The 16,381-nt window shown below is 49.5% G+C and overlaps 1 protein-coding gene across 5 annotated transcripts in view; it reads right to left on the minus strand.

The window, feature by feature from the left end:
- The window catches only part of ACTR3B (actin related protein 3B), a 227,737-nt gene that overhangs the window by 107,461 nt on the left and 103,895 nt on the right, over positions 1-16,381 (minus strand). For all 5 annotated transcript variants that reach the window (XR_009541869.1, XR_009541873.1, XR_009541868.1 and 2 more), the window contains one exon: positions 14,512-14,689. The gene's annotated coding sequence lies outside the window, so the exon portion shown is untranslated. The remainder of the gene's footprint in view (positions 1-14,511; positions 14,690-16,381) is intronic.

The following is a 16,381-nucleotide window of genomic DNA, read 5'->3' on the forward strand; positions in this document are numbered from 1 at the left end:
TAGAGTGGTGGTGGTAACTGTAGCACTGGTGGTAGTAATAGTGATGGTGGTAGTAGTAACGGTAGAGTGGTGGTGGTAATAGTAATAGTGGGAGTAGTAACGGTAGAGTGGTGGTGGTAACAGTAGCAGTGGTGGTAGTAATATTGGTAGTAATAGTACTACAGCACTAGTGGTGGTGGCAGTAGTCCTAGGAGTTGTAGTGGTGATGGCGGTAGCAGTCGTAGCCTCCAAGTCTATCTGCATTTAGGTGTCATCGGGCACTCCCCTAAGTCAAGGTCTCCAGGGCAGGTCCAGCTCAGACCCGGCCTTCCTATGTTACCGTCAGACACCCGCACTTTGCTCCCTGCGGCAGGAAAGGGGCTGGGTCCTCGGAGCACCACGACACCTGCCAAGGGCTTCCTGGGGACAACTCAAGAGAGTCCTCGGACCAAGTCAGAAGCGGGAGATGCTCTGGAACAGTCTGAGCACAGCATGGCTAGGGAGGGGAGTGAGTCAGGAGCCGGCAGACCAGAGTTCGTGTGTGTGTGTGCGCGCGTGTGTGTGGGGTCACGGGCGTATGTGTGCACGTGTATGTGAACAGCCGGGAAGGAAGAAGAGGTAAACATTTGGCCAGAAAACAACTGTGTGAAAGCGATCTGTCAAGAGCAAATTGGTCAGCATGGCGCTAAACTTTCCCGGACTGAGTCTTGCTAAGTCACAATTCTGCCGCCGCCTCCCTTGGGAATGGTCTGGCGCGTCTTCCCCATGCGGAGGAGGGGCCCCGATGGAGCGGGCTTGGAGGGCCTCCCCTCCCCACCATCTGTGCAAATAGGAAGCCTGCAGGTTAAAGACACATTCAGAAGATAGAAATGAAAACTGCCTAGAAGATGGCATGGTGTGGGGAAGAAAGAGAACACACACACACACACACACACCATCAAGCAAGGTCTCTGCTCACCATCTAACACACACAGAGGAGTAATATTTTCCCTAAGAAACTGTGTTAAATGTGAGAACATTCTTAACACCATCCACGTGAGGAGTCACGACGCTTTGCAAGTCAGATGAACAGTGGCCTCCCAGTGTGCCACTGGAGAAGAGGAAATTGCCATAACAAGCATTTCTTCTGTTAATTCTTCTACATGAAATAATTGGTAACACGCCAAGCTTTTCCTTTAAAGCATCCATCTCATGCATGGGCTTAATAGGAAGATATTCTCAGGCTGCTCAACTTCAGCCTGCAGCAAAGCAATTATTCATTTTAACATTTGCATTTAAACCAAATGGTATTAAAATTCATCAAGGCTCAATCACCGATCTTACAAAATGGAGGGTGACACTCTCCCAGCCCAGCTCTTTGAAGCAATGTATCCTGCAAATAATGAGACAGCCTGTGGTCAACACAAATTTTACTGACTTTATCGCATTTGCCATTTAGATATGACTGCAACACCGTTAACAGAAAAAATATCCAGCGGCAGGGCTTTCTATCAGCAGTGAAGTCAACTTCAAGCAATAGTGGGCCAGGAAAATTCCCTTTGCTTTAAGGACGCTGTGTCCATTTTGTTAGATTACATGTTTTTTTGGAATTCTAAAGAAGGCAGCAACGTGCAATTTCTACAGCATCGCTTACAACAGCACACAAGTGCAAGCGTCTTGCAGCACCAGAGAGCTTCAGTTGCAAGAGGTCCTCACTCTCCTTCGGCAAAGAGACTGTTTCTGGCATCTGCCAGAGTCCGAGAGTTCTTTATAGTCAAAGGAACACAACCCGGGTGAACTTTAATTAGTGGTGAAATATAATCCCCAGATAAGTCAAAGAGGATGACAATTTACTCTTCTAGGACTCGAATCAATACCCCAGGAGCACCCAAAGAGCCAGTCGTTTGTATTTCTTATTTAATTGCCTCTATTTCATTTCAACCACAGAAGAGCCTTTCGGAGGAGGGAAGGCACCCACAGCTCCTGCTGTTCAGGAGGCACCTTGGAAGTAATCAAGTGGCCGGTGTGTCACTGTGTCAGATGAAGACCCTCCCCCCACTTCGTTGGGGGCGCTCAGGCCTTGTGCATGAAGGGCCAGCATTGGGTGCTCATCAATCCCTCACTAGCTTCAGCATCTTCTGTTTGTTCTACAGCTGCAACAGACCAGGGAGCGCAAGATACAGCACTTCACTGAGACCGCCGGTGTTGTTTTCTGGGCCACAGTTACGACACCCGAAATGAGGAGATCCACTTGGGCAGAAGGAGCCTTGAGATCGGCCTTAAACCAGGTTTATGCAATCCTGGGAGCTCCACGCGATTTGGGTTCCTGCTTCCTGGAAGGTCCCTTTGGACCCTTTCCCACTTATAGACCCAAAGGCAGCTCAGCTGTCATCAGACCTGCTCAGTGTAGAAATAAGAAATCTGCCAGAGCAGTGATGGCAGGACAGAATCAGAAGGCAAATGTCCCGGCTTCCCACCTGGAACTCCTTTTCCAGAGCCAGAGCTAGAAAAAGCAGCTCTCATTTCTCAGACCCGACTCATTTGGCATTTTGATCATTGCCCTTAACTGGGGCTGCTAAAATACTAACATTAATTTTAAAATTAAATACTAGGGCTTCCCTGGTGGCGCAGTGGTTGAGAGTCCGCCTGCCGATGCAGGGGACACGGGTTCGTGCCCCGGTCCGGGAAGATCCCACGTGCCGCGGAGCGGCTGGGCCCGTGAGCCATGGCCGCTGAGCCTGCGCGTCCGGAGCCTGTGCTCCGCAACGGGAGAGGCCACAACAGTGAGAGGCCCGCGTATCGCAAAAAAAAAAAAAAAAAAAAATTAAATACTAAACTTAGCTTTGAGTTTTCTGACAGTTATAAGCATAGTATTTAAATAAAGAAAGAAATTTGCTAAGAGATAGTGTGAGCAAGATTGCAGGATGCATATTTAACTAATATTTTAGTTAGAATAATTAACTTTATTATATGTTATATATGACATATAATGAACATATAATTAACATATTTATCTAATTTAATGAACAGACTATTTTTGAATATTAGAAGGAGTAGTTAATGTACAATAAGCTAAAATCAAATACAAATTATGGTGGATGATCCATTAATTCATTAAAACAGAGCCTTGGAGTTTGCATGATGAATACATGACATTTTGCTAATCTCACTAGTGTTTTGTGCAAACCAAAGGTGATACAACGCTTTAAATGAAGGCTGTGATGGAATACTACTCAGCCACACACAAAAAATGAAATTTTGTCATTTGCAAGAACATGGATGGACTTGGAAGGTATTATGCTAAGTGAGATAAGTCAGACAGAGAAAGACAAACACTGTTATCACTTATATGTGGAACCTAAAACATAATACAAACTAGTGAACATAAGAAACAGAATCACAGATACAGAGGATAAACTGGTGGTTGCCAGTGTGGAGAGGGAAGGGGGCAGGGGCAGGATGGGGTAGGGGATTAAGAGGTACAAAGCACTATGTATAAAATAAATAAGCTACAAGGATATATTGTATAGCACAAGGAATATAGCCAATACTTTATAATAACCATAAATGGAGTATAATCTCTAAAAATTTTGAATCACCATGCTGTACACCTGAAACTAATATAATATTGTAAATCAACTATACTTCAATAAAAAAATGAATGCTGTAACTCAGGCTGCACAGATTCCTCTGGCTGTACCCTCGTTGGTCTGAATCACGGGTCTCAACAATGTTCACACACAGGTCTGTCTAAGGTGATGCTCCTGCAGGAACTTAGCACCTAGCTCAGACACTTAGGAAAGGTGGCAACAGTGGCAGAGCTTCTCTCTAGTTCTCTGCAGGGTACTTGTGTCTGCGGATCAAAGGAGGAGGTCGAAGAGGGAGTGTTAAGAGTTTCCAAAGGCCGGGCCGGTCACTGGGTCCACCGTACGAGGAGAAACCCTGACACAGGATGGAGAATTTGAGGGAAACAGGGGGAACCCTGATATGGAGAAGGATGAGAAGGGCCCCTCAGACGAGGAGCAAGGGGAATCAGGCACTTTTGGGGCAACAATGAAGCAAACAGTGGGCTGGATCAGAGCATTCATGAGCCGTACCCACACCCAAAAGACGCTGGAGGTGCCTTTTAACAAAAGACATGAACACAATGAAAATCATTCAAATAAGGGGAAATGACAAAATCTACTCAATGAAGATGAAAGAATAAAATGATTTCACCAGAAAACTGAGGCCGAGGAAATCTATCAAAATTCAACACAAACCTTCGCTCTGAGTCCCCCGACACTCCACGGTCCATAAATACAAAGAAATCTGGACGGGAGGGTGTATGGAAACCACACTGGCACTGCCTCCGTGGCCCAGTGAATGTCGTTGCAGAGGACCAGCTGGCCCCCAGCATCCACGTCCCGTCCTTCCTTCCCCACGTCTGAGTCATCCCAGCCAGGGTCCTGGCTGTGACGTGGTCTCCGTGCCCTTGTGCAACCCCCAGCCCTTGGTTCTCACAGCCGGGCAGTTGGCTGGTCACTCAGACCAGCGACTAGATGATGCTGGCCGGACACATGTGCTCAGAATCACGGCCCCAGGAGGAAGCAGGGAAGAGACAGACACCACTCCACTGGCCCTCAGTATTCTGGATTTATGATGATTGTGTGAAAACCACCAATTATAGGGGCTGCGGGGGAGAATGATATTGGGCAAGAGAAGACACAAGAAATGTTAAGAAGAGACATGACCCAACCTTGAATTGCTGACAATCTGGGTGGGGATCTTAAGCCCACCCAGGCCCAATTTCTGATACTGAAGGTGTTGCTCTCCCACTCGAATCTCGAAGTTATAAACTGCTCCCTTGCAGGCTTCCTGCGGTGGTTTTCCCCTGCCTGTCTGAATCTTTGGCTCCACGCAGTGGCTCGTCATAAAGCTTCCTGTTCTGCATCCACTCCTGTATTTTATGTTTAGTCCTCATCTATCAGCACGCTCTTATCTGCTCCACCGGCACTCTGCATCCCCTAACAGCCGGCACGTTCCCAGTTCATCTCACCAGAGCATTTACTATCAGAGGCTCCGACTTCTCCCCTCTTCACCTCGTTTTAACACTTCACAGGCTTTTCACTGGGGGGCTTGAAAGCAGTGAAATTATTCAGGCAAACGGGAAATATTTATGAGGCATCTGCTCTGTGTGTGCCAAGCTGCAAGGGTCCCGCCCAGATCCCAGGGCCACCTGCCTCCTGTGTCTACGACCCTTGGTTTTGGGGTCTCTCCCTCCACCAGGTCCTGCCCCTCCCCACACCCTGGCTCTTAGTCCTCTCAGGGCTGCGACAACAGAACTCCAGACTGGGTGGTTATAAACAAAGAAATGGACTTCTGGAAGCTGGAAGTCCAAAGTCAAGGTACCAGCAGACTTGGTGTCTGGTGAGAACCTGGTTCTTGGTTCATTGATGGACGTCTTCTCAGCCACATCCTCACAGGGTGGAAGGGAGCTCGGTGGGGTGTCTTTTATTAGGGCACGAATCCCTTTTGTGAGGGTTCCACCCTCATGACCTAATCACCTCCCAAAGGCCCCACCTCCTAACACCATCACTTTGGGTGTTAGGTCTGAACATATGAATTTGGGGGGAAACGAACGTTCAGTCCATGGCACCCACCCTGCTTCTCCGTGGGTGTTCAGTGCCTTTGTGGTCTCCCCCTGCCCACCTTCCTCCAGCAGAAACTGCTCTCAGGAAAACACTGGATTCCATCCTTTTCTCCTCTCCCTGGGGACGCACGGTGGCTCCTCCCCTCTCACTGTGTGGAGGATCCGGGCGTCTAGACAGGGTGGGGACAGCTGGCCCAGCCTCTCAGGTGGCCTCTCGCCATCCCCCGCTATCTCACACCCAGAAGAACCCTACAGAGCTGTGAGTGCACCTGGCACCTGGGTCCAGCATATTCGTGACACCTCCAGGCACATGTGCATTGAGGGGGAAATCACCCCACAACTTCAATGCCCCCCGATCCCACACAGCCCCTGCTGGCTCACAGCCCTATGGGCTGTGGGCAGGATGGCAGCTCTTCTGTTTCACCCGTGCTCTGAACTCCCAACGCAGAGTGAGAATTCCAGCCTCTTACTCTGAAAAACGTTCACCTAGAATTTAATCTTACCTTTAACCACCTGGGGAATTAAACTTTCATGTTTGATTGACCCTCACTTGTGGGCATACCTGTGATCTGAAAAGCTACATCAGCATTTGAGTTACCTACAGCGTGTGTGTGTGTGAGCCCCTCACTCTTCCCTGGGGTCCACTTTTTTTGGGTTTTCCTTTAATTGGCAAGTCTGGCAATACCACGTGTGCCCAGGTGAGTACTAGCATCTCCCCAGGTTCTATTTCCCCTGCCCAGGGGTGCCTGCAGGTGAGAAGGTCCTGGATCTTTGCAATAGAAAGTCACGAGCAGAAGGTGGGACTCACTCACCCCAGGTTGGAAACCCCAGGTGCTGAGGTGTCCACAGGAAGCAGGGCTGCCTCTGAGGGACCAGCTGAAGACACGTGCCCTGAGCCTGGGGTTGAGGGGGAGGGGATGGTCACAGAATTACTACGGTGTTGATGCCACAAACAATAGCTACTTGTTACGGGGCATTGCTTGGGAAGTGCTGCAACATATATTTTACTGTTGGTGGCCTTCAAAAGCTCATATAGGTCATTTATCAGTCAGAATCATTTGCCCATGTGGACTGGTGTCACCTGTCACAGTGCAGAGAGCTTTCAAGTTTCTGAGATTTCTCCCACTTACACATTTACGATTCCGTAATTCTGGTCCTGGGTGTGGGTTTTTCCCCCTGGGTACCTCTGAATACACACACACACACACACACACACACACACACACACACAGGTTTAACCAAACACCGTGCAGCTCCTGGCAGTGCCAACACCTCCTGAGGCCTGCCGGCCACACTTCATCCTGGCAAGCCATTCTGGTGATGGTTCGCTGTGACCCATCGCTGACTTGCATGGCTCCCGTGAGGAGCCCCCAGCCACTGATCAGACGGCCAGACACAAAAGGACACAATTCATCATCCCCAGAACGCCCACTCCTTGGAAGGTATGGAGATTCAAAACAGGCAGGGCACACAGATGGTGACCATCAAGATCAAACATAGCACACAGGCACGGGAGGCCTGAGATAGCCTGTCTCTTCCTGCCAGTGACGCCAGCAAAGCAGAAGAGCCAGGTGCTGAGTTTGTTTCCCGGGATGCTCTGCGGGACTCCAGTTGTCAACGTCTGTGAACGAGCATGGCCCTAGGGCAGTACCCACCCAGGTGATGTGACTGCAGAGGCCCCGGAAAGGACTCCATGCCAGCTCCCACGAAGCGTTGGGGTAAAGAGGACCCTCCAGCAAACCTTAAATGCCCTCTGTCTCAATCTGTGTCAGAAACCACAGTCTCCCCAAGTTCAGTCCACTGATTCAAATGCTAATCTCTTCCAGAAACACCCTCACAGACACACCCAGAAATAATGGTTTGCCAGCTCTATGGGAACCCCTTAGCTCACTCAAGTTGACACATAAAAATGACCACCACAGTGTGTTAACTCACCTTGTTGTGAAAGTCACTTTGTAACATGTATGTGCACCAAATCAGCACCTTGTACACCCTAAACTTACACAATGCCATATGTCAATTACATTTCAATAAAGTTGGGGGGAAAATTAACCACAGGTAGTATGCCATTTCTACTCTTCTTGGAAATCAGAGGAACGTGATTCTGGCCCCAGTCATGATGATACTTAACTGTGTGGCCTTGGGAAAGTCATTTCACCTCTCTGAAAAGTTCAAGGGTAGGGCTCAATCAGGAGTCACAAGCTGAATGTCCTCAAAGGCTGGAAAGGAACGACGCTCGTATAGTCAAGGTGTAAGACAAGAGGGAACAGTAGGGCCTGGAGAGCCTGCATGAGCATCTAAAAATATTCCAAAAATTGTACATGCAATCCACAAGAAACACTCCTGCAGGCTACAAATCAGCAACCCTAGGACCACGTGGTCTCTAAAGCCCACTTTACATAAAATTTCTCAATTCCAAGATCTATATGAGGTAGGGCAGATCATCCCCTAAAGAAATCTGTTTTACGTCCCATAAAAAATCTGTTTTATGTTTTAATCAAGATATATTTGGTTGTCAGGAATATAAATCCAAGACGGCTCGCTCCAGAAAGGAAAATATATTGTAAGTTGTGGGTTTCAGGGATCCCAAGAAAAGCTGAAGAAATGGGGCCGGGACACCCCCAGGGACCTCAGGAGAAGGGTTCTGTAAGCCTTCAGCCCAGAGCCTCACTCTAGTGGGACAGGCTACACTGTGGGTGTTGCTTGATTCTAAGTGCCCACTTTCGATTCCAAAGGGAGGACTCTTCAGGCCCATCTTAGATCCAGTGACCATCCTTGACCAAGCAGCCATGACCCGGGAGGGCCAGGTCGCATGGTCCAATCACAGCTGTGCAGGAACACCTCTTCATCAGGCGGTAGATGGGGATTTGCAACAGAACTTCCCAATTCAAAGTCGAAATGGAACGTACTCACATTCCCAATTATGTTTTTCCTGGACATTTCAGATACCTCCTCTCCAGTGGCACCATCAGACCATTTTCTGCTTTCTTCCTCCTGCTAGTTCATGGATAAAATCTATCCTTCTGCCCTCTCTGCAGCTTTGTTTCCTCCTGCCCACTAAGGACCTGCCTGCCCTGGGTCTCCCTGGCAGCTGTCTGCTGGGTGGGGAGGGAGCCTTAGAAGGTGAGCCCATGGATTAGGTGTCCTCCTGGGACCAGGAGGGTGAAGAGACACAGAGAAGCTTTACCTCGTCATTCATTCTTGGCACATATGAGATGTCGTGGGACTTTATGAGTGCTAAATCAGTTGTATTGCCCATATGATTTGATCGATCTTGTTAGACCTGACAAGAAATCAATTGGAAAAAAATATATGTACCTTCCCAGACTGGGTTCTCCATCTTAAGGTAAAAGAACAGTCTAACAACCGCAGAGGAAGATCCAAGAAACAGTCTTGGTAAAGTATCACTGAGCCCATGGTCCTGGGAAGACGCTACTTTCTGACCTCCAAAAACCAGAAGTAAGTGAAGAGGGAGACGGACAAAAGGGACTCAGTAAATTCAGGGATGTCACCACCAGATGACCCTCTGAGCCTCAGAAAAGGCAAACCGTGTGCCCAGACATGCCCCAGGCTCTGACCACAAACACTCACAGACGATAGCAAAGCAGAGGAGCCATTCTGGAGACTCAGGAAGGTACCTGGCCATATCCAAGCCCAAGGTCGCCTAGCATGATAAAAAGAGGAAGACTCACTCGGATCCGAAGTATCCTGCCTCTGCCTTTCTCTAGCCGGGTGCCCTGCAGCCTGCAATGTTCCTGACCCTCACAGTGCTGGTCTGTAAAACAGGAGTAAGGGGACCTACCGTAGCAGACAGTGTGAAGAATGGCATGAGGCTGACATGAGATAATACACGCAAAGCACTTGCACAGCCCTGGGCACTTGTGGGCACCGTGCAGGCTCCTGACCTCCTTCCATCCCCAGTGAGAAGGGCAAACCCAGTGATGGATCAGTACAAAGGTGGAATGACTCAGTGAAAGAACCCGGGCCACACACCAAGGTTCACCTATGGATTCTGACAACATAATTAGCTGTGATATCCTTGATTCTTTGCCTATAAATGACCCTGCACCAGGATCACTTGTGGTGCTGTACCAGTCAGCTCTGGCTGCCATAAAAGAAAACCATAAACAAGGTGGCTTAAATACCGAACTGTATTTTCTCACAGCTCTGGACACTGGAATTGCAAGATCAAGGTGCTGGCCAATTTGGGTTCTGGGGAGGGCCCTCTTCCTGGCTTGCACATGGCAGCCTTCTCACTGTGTCCTCCCATGGTGGAGAGAGAACAAACCATCTCACGTCTTTTCTTATAAGGCTACTAATCCCATCTGATCAGGGCCCCACCCTTTTGACCTCATTTATCCTTAATTACTTCCTTGAGGGCCCTATCTCCAAAAACAGTGGGTGACTAGGGCTCCAACATATGAATTTAGAGGAGACACAATTCAGTCCATAGCAAGTGCTTAATAAAAACACAGATTCCTGGGCCCCATCGAGGCCCATAGAATCAGAGCCCATGGGGGTGGGACCCAGTAAGCTGAATGTTCAACAAGCCTCTCTTCCCCCCTCCAGGTGACCACCCTGCACAGTTTGATTTTGAGAACTGCTGGGTATGTCACAGGCAGGCTGGGGCTGCTGTGTCACTTGCTCACAGAGCAATGGAGCCCTTTATAAGAGTGACTTAGCTACCAAAGTGTCCCTTGTCAGCCCCTGATTTAACAGCAGCCCATATATGAGCGGCTATGGCTGTTCTGCCCCCACTTCCAACCACGGGCCTCTTTATGCTGCTGCTGGGGAGCCTCTGTGGGTTTGAGAATAAAAGTCAGAGGGAACTTTTAGAGACCCTGTTGTTTTAGAGGAGAAAGATGGGAAGAAGTTGAAAAGCAAGCGTGGTTCAGAGGCCAAGCACAGAACAGGCAAAGGCAATGCCAGCCTGCTCTGTGGCCGACACCCATCACCGACTCCTACGACTGCCAAAACTCTGCCAGGTTTAGTCAATGTTTTCTCACCTTTAATCACTTTGGTCAATAAGACTTTAGATATTCATCCTTAGAGTTCAAGAGGAACATTTTACAGGGGAGGAAGCAGAGATACTAAGAGATCTAGGAATTCTGGGTTTAAATTAATTTGGGTCTTTAGCAGCAAAATCCACATGGAACAAATGAGAGACCCGTACTTTCAGAATGGGAGTATCTAGAGAATTCGGGGGTTATCAGTCCATTAACATTTCTGTGAACTGAGCAAACTGAGACCCTTCCTTTCTAACAGCCCCCAAAACAACTGCATGGACAGAAGGGGGTCTGGGTGGGGGAGCATCTCCCTAGAGCACAGGGCGCCTCTCATGACCACCAGCCTGACTGGAGACTCTCCAGGGGTCGGCAGACCCTTACGGTGTCCCGAGGGTCCCGGGGCTGTGTGGGCTGGGAGGGAAATGGGCTGGGAGGTGAAATGAGGTGCAAGGAAAGAGGGGAACAGGTGAGAAGGAGAACCTCACCTAGATTTCTTTAAAACTGCCTTTGGCAACAACGAGCTGTCACGACACACCAGATGCTGGCGAGCACGGGGAGCAACAGGAACTCGCATCGTTGCTGGTGGGAACGCAACACGGCGCAGCCAACTGGGAAGACCACACGGGGGCTTCTCACAAAACGAAGCCCTCTCACCCTGTGATCCAGCACCAGCCCCGTCTCACGCGGAGGCCCCGCTGCTGCCTGCGCCCTGGGCGCTGTCGATTCTCTGTGGAGACGCAGCCCCTCCTGAGAGGGACCTAAGAGGCAGGAGGGCTGGGTTCTCCACAGTCAGGCCCACGGCCGAGTCATGACCCTCTTTAGGGCAGCCCGTAAACGATGATGGGCCAGCGTCCTCTGCACCCCTGCCCCTCACTCCAGCCCCCAGCTCCGCGTCAGCGGCTATACTAACCCACAGCCTGAAGCAACCTCACACACACATATCTTCACACACACACACACACATCCCAATTGACACACCACCTACACACACATACCATCACGCACGCACACGTCCCTCTGGTGAAAGTGGGCCGCACGAGTGATCTGGGGGAAGGCAGACCTCTACAGAGCAACCCTAAGGAAGCACACAGAAAGGGGTTTCCACGCCTCTGCACACCCCACACACGACGGTGTTTGGAGATCAGAGAAGGGGGTTGACATAGCTGAACGTATACACAAAATACACAGTGAAGCTTGTCCCCCTTTGCAGCTAGCCTCCTGCCCCCAGGCCCTGCGGCCAGATGGGGAGCCAGCCCAAAGCACAGGGAGGGAGGCCACCTCCTCTATGTCCCTGGACAAGAGCTGGCCCATCGCCGAGTGACTCACAGACCCCAGCTGCTTTCTCCTGCGGGCCCGGCCTCCCGCCAACAGCCGCCTGCTCGGGGTGGCCCTGACCGAGTGGATTTCATTCTCAGTCAATGAGCTCCATCACAGAGATATTCTTCACTAGGTGACAATACATTTCAGGCAAGGGGTGGTCACCCATTTAGTATACTAGCGCTTTGGGTCTAAATCAGTGGCCGTGGGCCCGGGCGAGGCAGTGCGGTGTCAGACCCGGTGTGTGTTCTCTCCGGTTCAGTGGGTGATGTATTGGAGTCAGGCTGATGAATCTGCTTTAGCAGATGATCTATTTCCATTTCAAGCCAGTAATTATGTTTTAATGTGTGATATATCTCTTTCTGGATGACATGCATTAAATCCCTAATAACTGTGTATTTATTTCACCGCGTTATGTATGCACACAGCCATTAATATACATTTCGACGTTTAACGCATCCACTCTACCATGCCATGTATGTCCCTGACTCTCTCTGAAGTTTAGAAATGAATGGCATCTCATAAAACACCACTTCATTAAGAATCAACAGGAATAAGCCAACCAGAAAAATTTTTTATTGATGAAGGTTGAACAGAGAAATATCAAGTTCACTTCTCACTTCTCACAGGAGGACGAGACAATGAAATCTTTCCTGGGAAATTCTGGATGTCAGGAATGCACTTCATCTTGTCAGCGGTAGCACAGCCAGGAAAATAGATAGCCCGCTGTGAATCACTGCCCAAGAAGCCCTCACATCTCAACAGCTGGCAGTGCCTCTGTGTCAAACTGCCTTGACATTTCCATTCCTGAGCAGCCTTTCTGTAGGTAAGTCCTGCTTTCTAGTCCCTTCTGGAAGCCCTTGGGTGTTGAGCCTCTGGAATCCTCTCTTCCCCATCACAGCTGGCTTCCCCAGAGCCGATGCTGTGATGGAGTCTGAGCAGGGGTACCTGGCAGGCGTGAATGCCTGTGGAGGGCACGATGCTGCAGAGTTGCCCCACGGGGCCCGCTGGCCAGCTTCCACATCCCTGCCCCACATGGAGGTGGTACCCAGGATGGCAGCTGAGGCAGCTCGGTGGGCAAGATAGGTCCTGAAGGCCTCCCAGCATCTGGGGCTGCAGGATTCCCCCCCACGAAGGGGGACCAGCTGGCCACCTCCACACCCCCCTACAAAATACACCCCAGCTCCACTCCCTCTAATGAGGCTCTCTCCAGGAATTTCTCCAGCAATTCCCTCCCCTGTTGACCTTATCATCTACAAGGAGAATGCTGCAGATGCTCTCCTAGTGGGTGGGATTTAGATCAAGGTCAAGCTAAGCTTTCCTGACAAATGCCATATGATATCACTTATATGTCGAATCTAAAATATGACATATGGGACTTCCCTGGTGGCACAGTGGTTAAGAATCCTCCTGCCAATTCAGGGGACATGGGTTCGAGCCCTGGTCCAGGAAGATCCCACTTGCCGTGGAGTAACTAAGCCCGTGCGCCACAACTACTGAAGCCCGTGTGCCTAGAGCCCGTGCTCCGCAACAACAGAAGCCACTGCAATGAGAAGCCCACGCACCACAATGAAGAGTAGCCTCCGCTCACTGCAACTAGAGAAAGCCTGCGCACAGCAACAAAGACCCAACGCAGCCAAAAATTAATTAATTAATTTAAAATAATAAAATAAAATATGACATATAAGTCATATTTTAGACCTATCTATGAAACAGAAACAGACTCACAGACATAGACAACAGACTCGCGGTTGCCAAGGGGAAGAGGGGGTGGGGAAAGGATGGATTGGAATTTGGGGATGAGCTGATGCAAACTATTATATGTAGGATGGATAAACAACAAGGTCCTACTGTATAGCATGGGGAACTATATTCAATATCCTATGATATATCATTATGAAAAAGAATATATATGTGTATAACTGAGTCACTTTGCTGTACAGCAGAAATTAACACAACATTGTAAATCAACTAGACTTCAATAAATTTTTTTTTAAATGATGAGCTTTTCTGCTTGTTCCCCAGGAACGTGCCATTCCCAGGTACCCCCAGTCCTGCCTGTCACCAAAGAAAGATGTGATCGCTGGGAGGAATGAAGAGAGAGCTCCTGTGAAAGCAAGTGCAACCCTCTGCAGCAGAGGGAGGGTCCCTGGGGATGGGGAGCTGGCTGCACACGTGGGGGTCACGCGAGCCTTCACCTTCCCTTGGAGGTCTCGGACTGTGCCTTCCTGAGGTCGCGGGCTCCCGGGGCAGAAACCCCCCTCCCCCGCCCTCAGGCCAGGCCCCGCGGGCACTGCTGGGCACAAGGCCGGCAGCTCTTGCTTGCGGGCTTGCCTGTGCCTTGTAGGCTGGGGCACAGCCCCAGCCTCCACTCACCAAGATAACACCACCCAACCAGTCACAACAGCCAAAAGCATCTCCCAACGTGGCTAGATGTCCCCCGAGGCAAGACTGTCCCTGGCTGAGAACCACCGCTGTAGGCGTATTGTTATCAAATGGGACATAGCCAAAGTGATTTTAAAAAAACATAATAATTATGGAAAATGTGAACAGCATGAAAATAACCAATCTGAAAGTCTAGATTTACACTCTAAGTACCTCATTCAAATCCTCCAAGAACTGCACGGCACCCAAACAGCCTTCTTCCGGGGCAGCCGCCACCAGCTCGGGCTGCACAGCCTGGCAGGGTCCCTCCTTCCAGCTCCATCTCCACCCACGGGATCAGCAGATTCCACTCATCTTGCCGTTGCCATAAAGAAATGCCTACTTCCCAGTTCTTGCAAAAATAAAATAGGAGGAAGAGGCGAAGAAGGAGAAGAAGGAAGAGGAAACTATTAGAATCAATTCAAAGATTTTAAAGGCATTTCAAAGCAGTTGTTTTTGTTTGTTTGTTTGTTTGTTGCGGTACACAGGCCTCTCACTGCTGTGGCCTCTCCCGTTGCGGAGCACAGGCTCCGGACGCACAGGCTCAGCGGCCATGGCTCACGGGCCCAGCCGCTCCGCGGCATGTGGGATCTTCCCGGATTGGGGCACGAACCCGTGTCCCCTGCATCGGCAGGCGGACTCTCAACCACTGCGCCACCAGGGAAGCCCAAAGACAGTTTTTTTTTTTTTCATTTGAATGACTCATCATCCCCATCACCTTTAGACAAGTTTTTTCACTTTTATACATTTCTATCCAGTGTGGGCCACGTGTATATTTTTCAATGACTATATATCAACTACATGCAATTTTGTAGCCTGATTGTTTTACTTAACCTTGTATTATAAGCCTTTTCCCAAGATGCAGTATAGTTTCAGAATTATAAGTAATCATGGTTGAGCAATATCTCAACAATGGCAAATCAGTTAGGAGAAGCTCGGTTTCGTTGTGATTAGAATCAATTCCAGACTATCCCAATGAGGTTTATCCTGTGCTCACTCCAAGTCCACTGAGGGTCTGGATAGCTCACTCACCGTGACACAACCTGACTGTGATATCAGAGTCCCTGCATCAGGGGAAGAGCCCACGGAGAACCCCCAGCAGCTTTACCTGCTCCCCCCAGGTGACCCAGACCACGTCTGCTCCCAGCCCAGCGGCCAGGATTAGTTATTGCCATGGGGCTGGGAAACATTTCCTGTATATCCAGGAAGAGAGGAAGTGCTGAAACTTCTGTGTGCCCTGATGGTATGTAAGGTACCGTTAGTAAACCGTTCACTCCCATTGCTGAACTTTATTTCCAAAAGCCAACGTTTTATGACTCAAACTCCCTAGTCCTCGTAGGGGAACTCTCAGTTACTTAAATCCTTGATCGCAAACGTCACTGATCGTCAGGGGTGAAACTCAGAAGGTGGTTCTGTTATAGCCAGGTTGGGGACCACGACATTTAAGTCACAAGTAGTTTTCAAGGCAAGGGTGATAGATGCCTCAATTTCCAATGATCTATGACAGGGGTTCCCAAGCTCAGAGCTCTGGATCCTTGCTGGGAGCCTGGGAAATCATTACAAGGGGCCTACAGATCTGTACTCAAACCAAGCATTGATTGAACACTGAATAAGTAGTAATGACTGTGCATACAATTTGGGGAATATATGTGACGCTACTGTGACTTACAAAATATAGATGTACTAAACACATTCCTACAATATTTCTGACTTTATGAGTTGGCTCAAGATAGACTATATCAGTCAAAGTCCCAGAAGGAAATAAATGGACACTCAAAGGGGGTGATTGAGGAGTTTACTGAGAGGACTATTAATCCAGGGAAATCAGGAAAAGACGGTGATGCTCCCCAGAGCTAGGAGGAGTGGAGAGCCTTCCATCTCTAGATGAGGGGGCAGCGGAGGGGCTGTAGCCAGTCGCAGCTCCACAGCTGAAGGGGTCAGAGAAATTAGCACCATGACCTCATCCTCCTCTGGGCTCTCCCCACCCCCACGGGGAGCCTAGGGCCCAGGACCTGGTGAGTCAATATAGGGCAACCTCTCAGGG

The sequence above is a fragment of the Lagenorhynchus albirostris genome, chromosome 8, assembly GCF_949774975.1.
Source record: "Lagenorhynchus albirostris chromosome 8, mLagAlb1.1, whole genome shotgun sequence".
Classification (NCBI taxonomy): Eukaryota; Metazoa; Chordata; class Mammalia; order Artiodactyla; family Delphinidae; genus Lagenorhynchus; species Lagenorhynchus albirostris.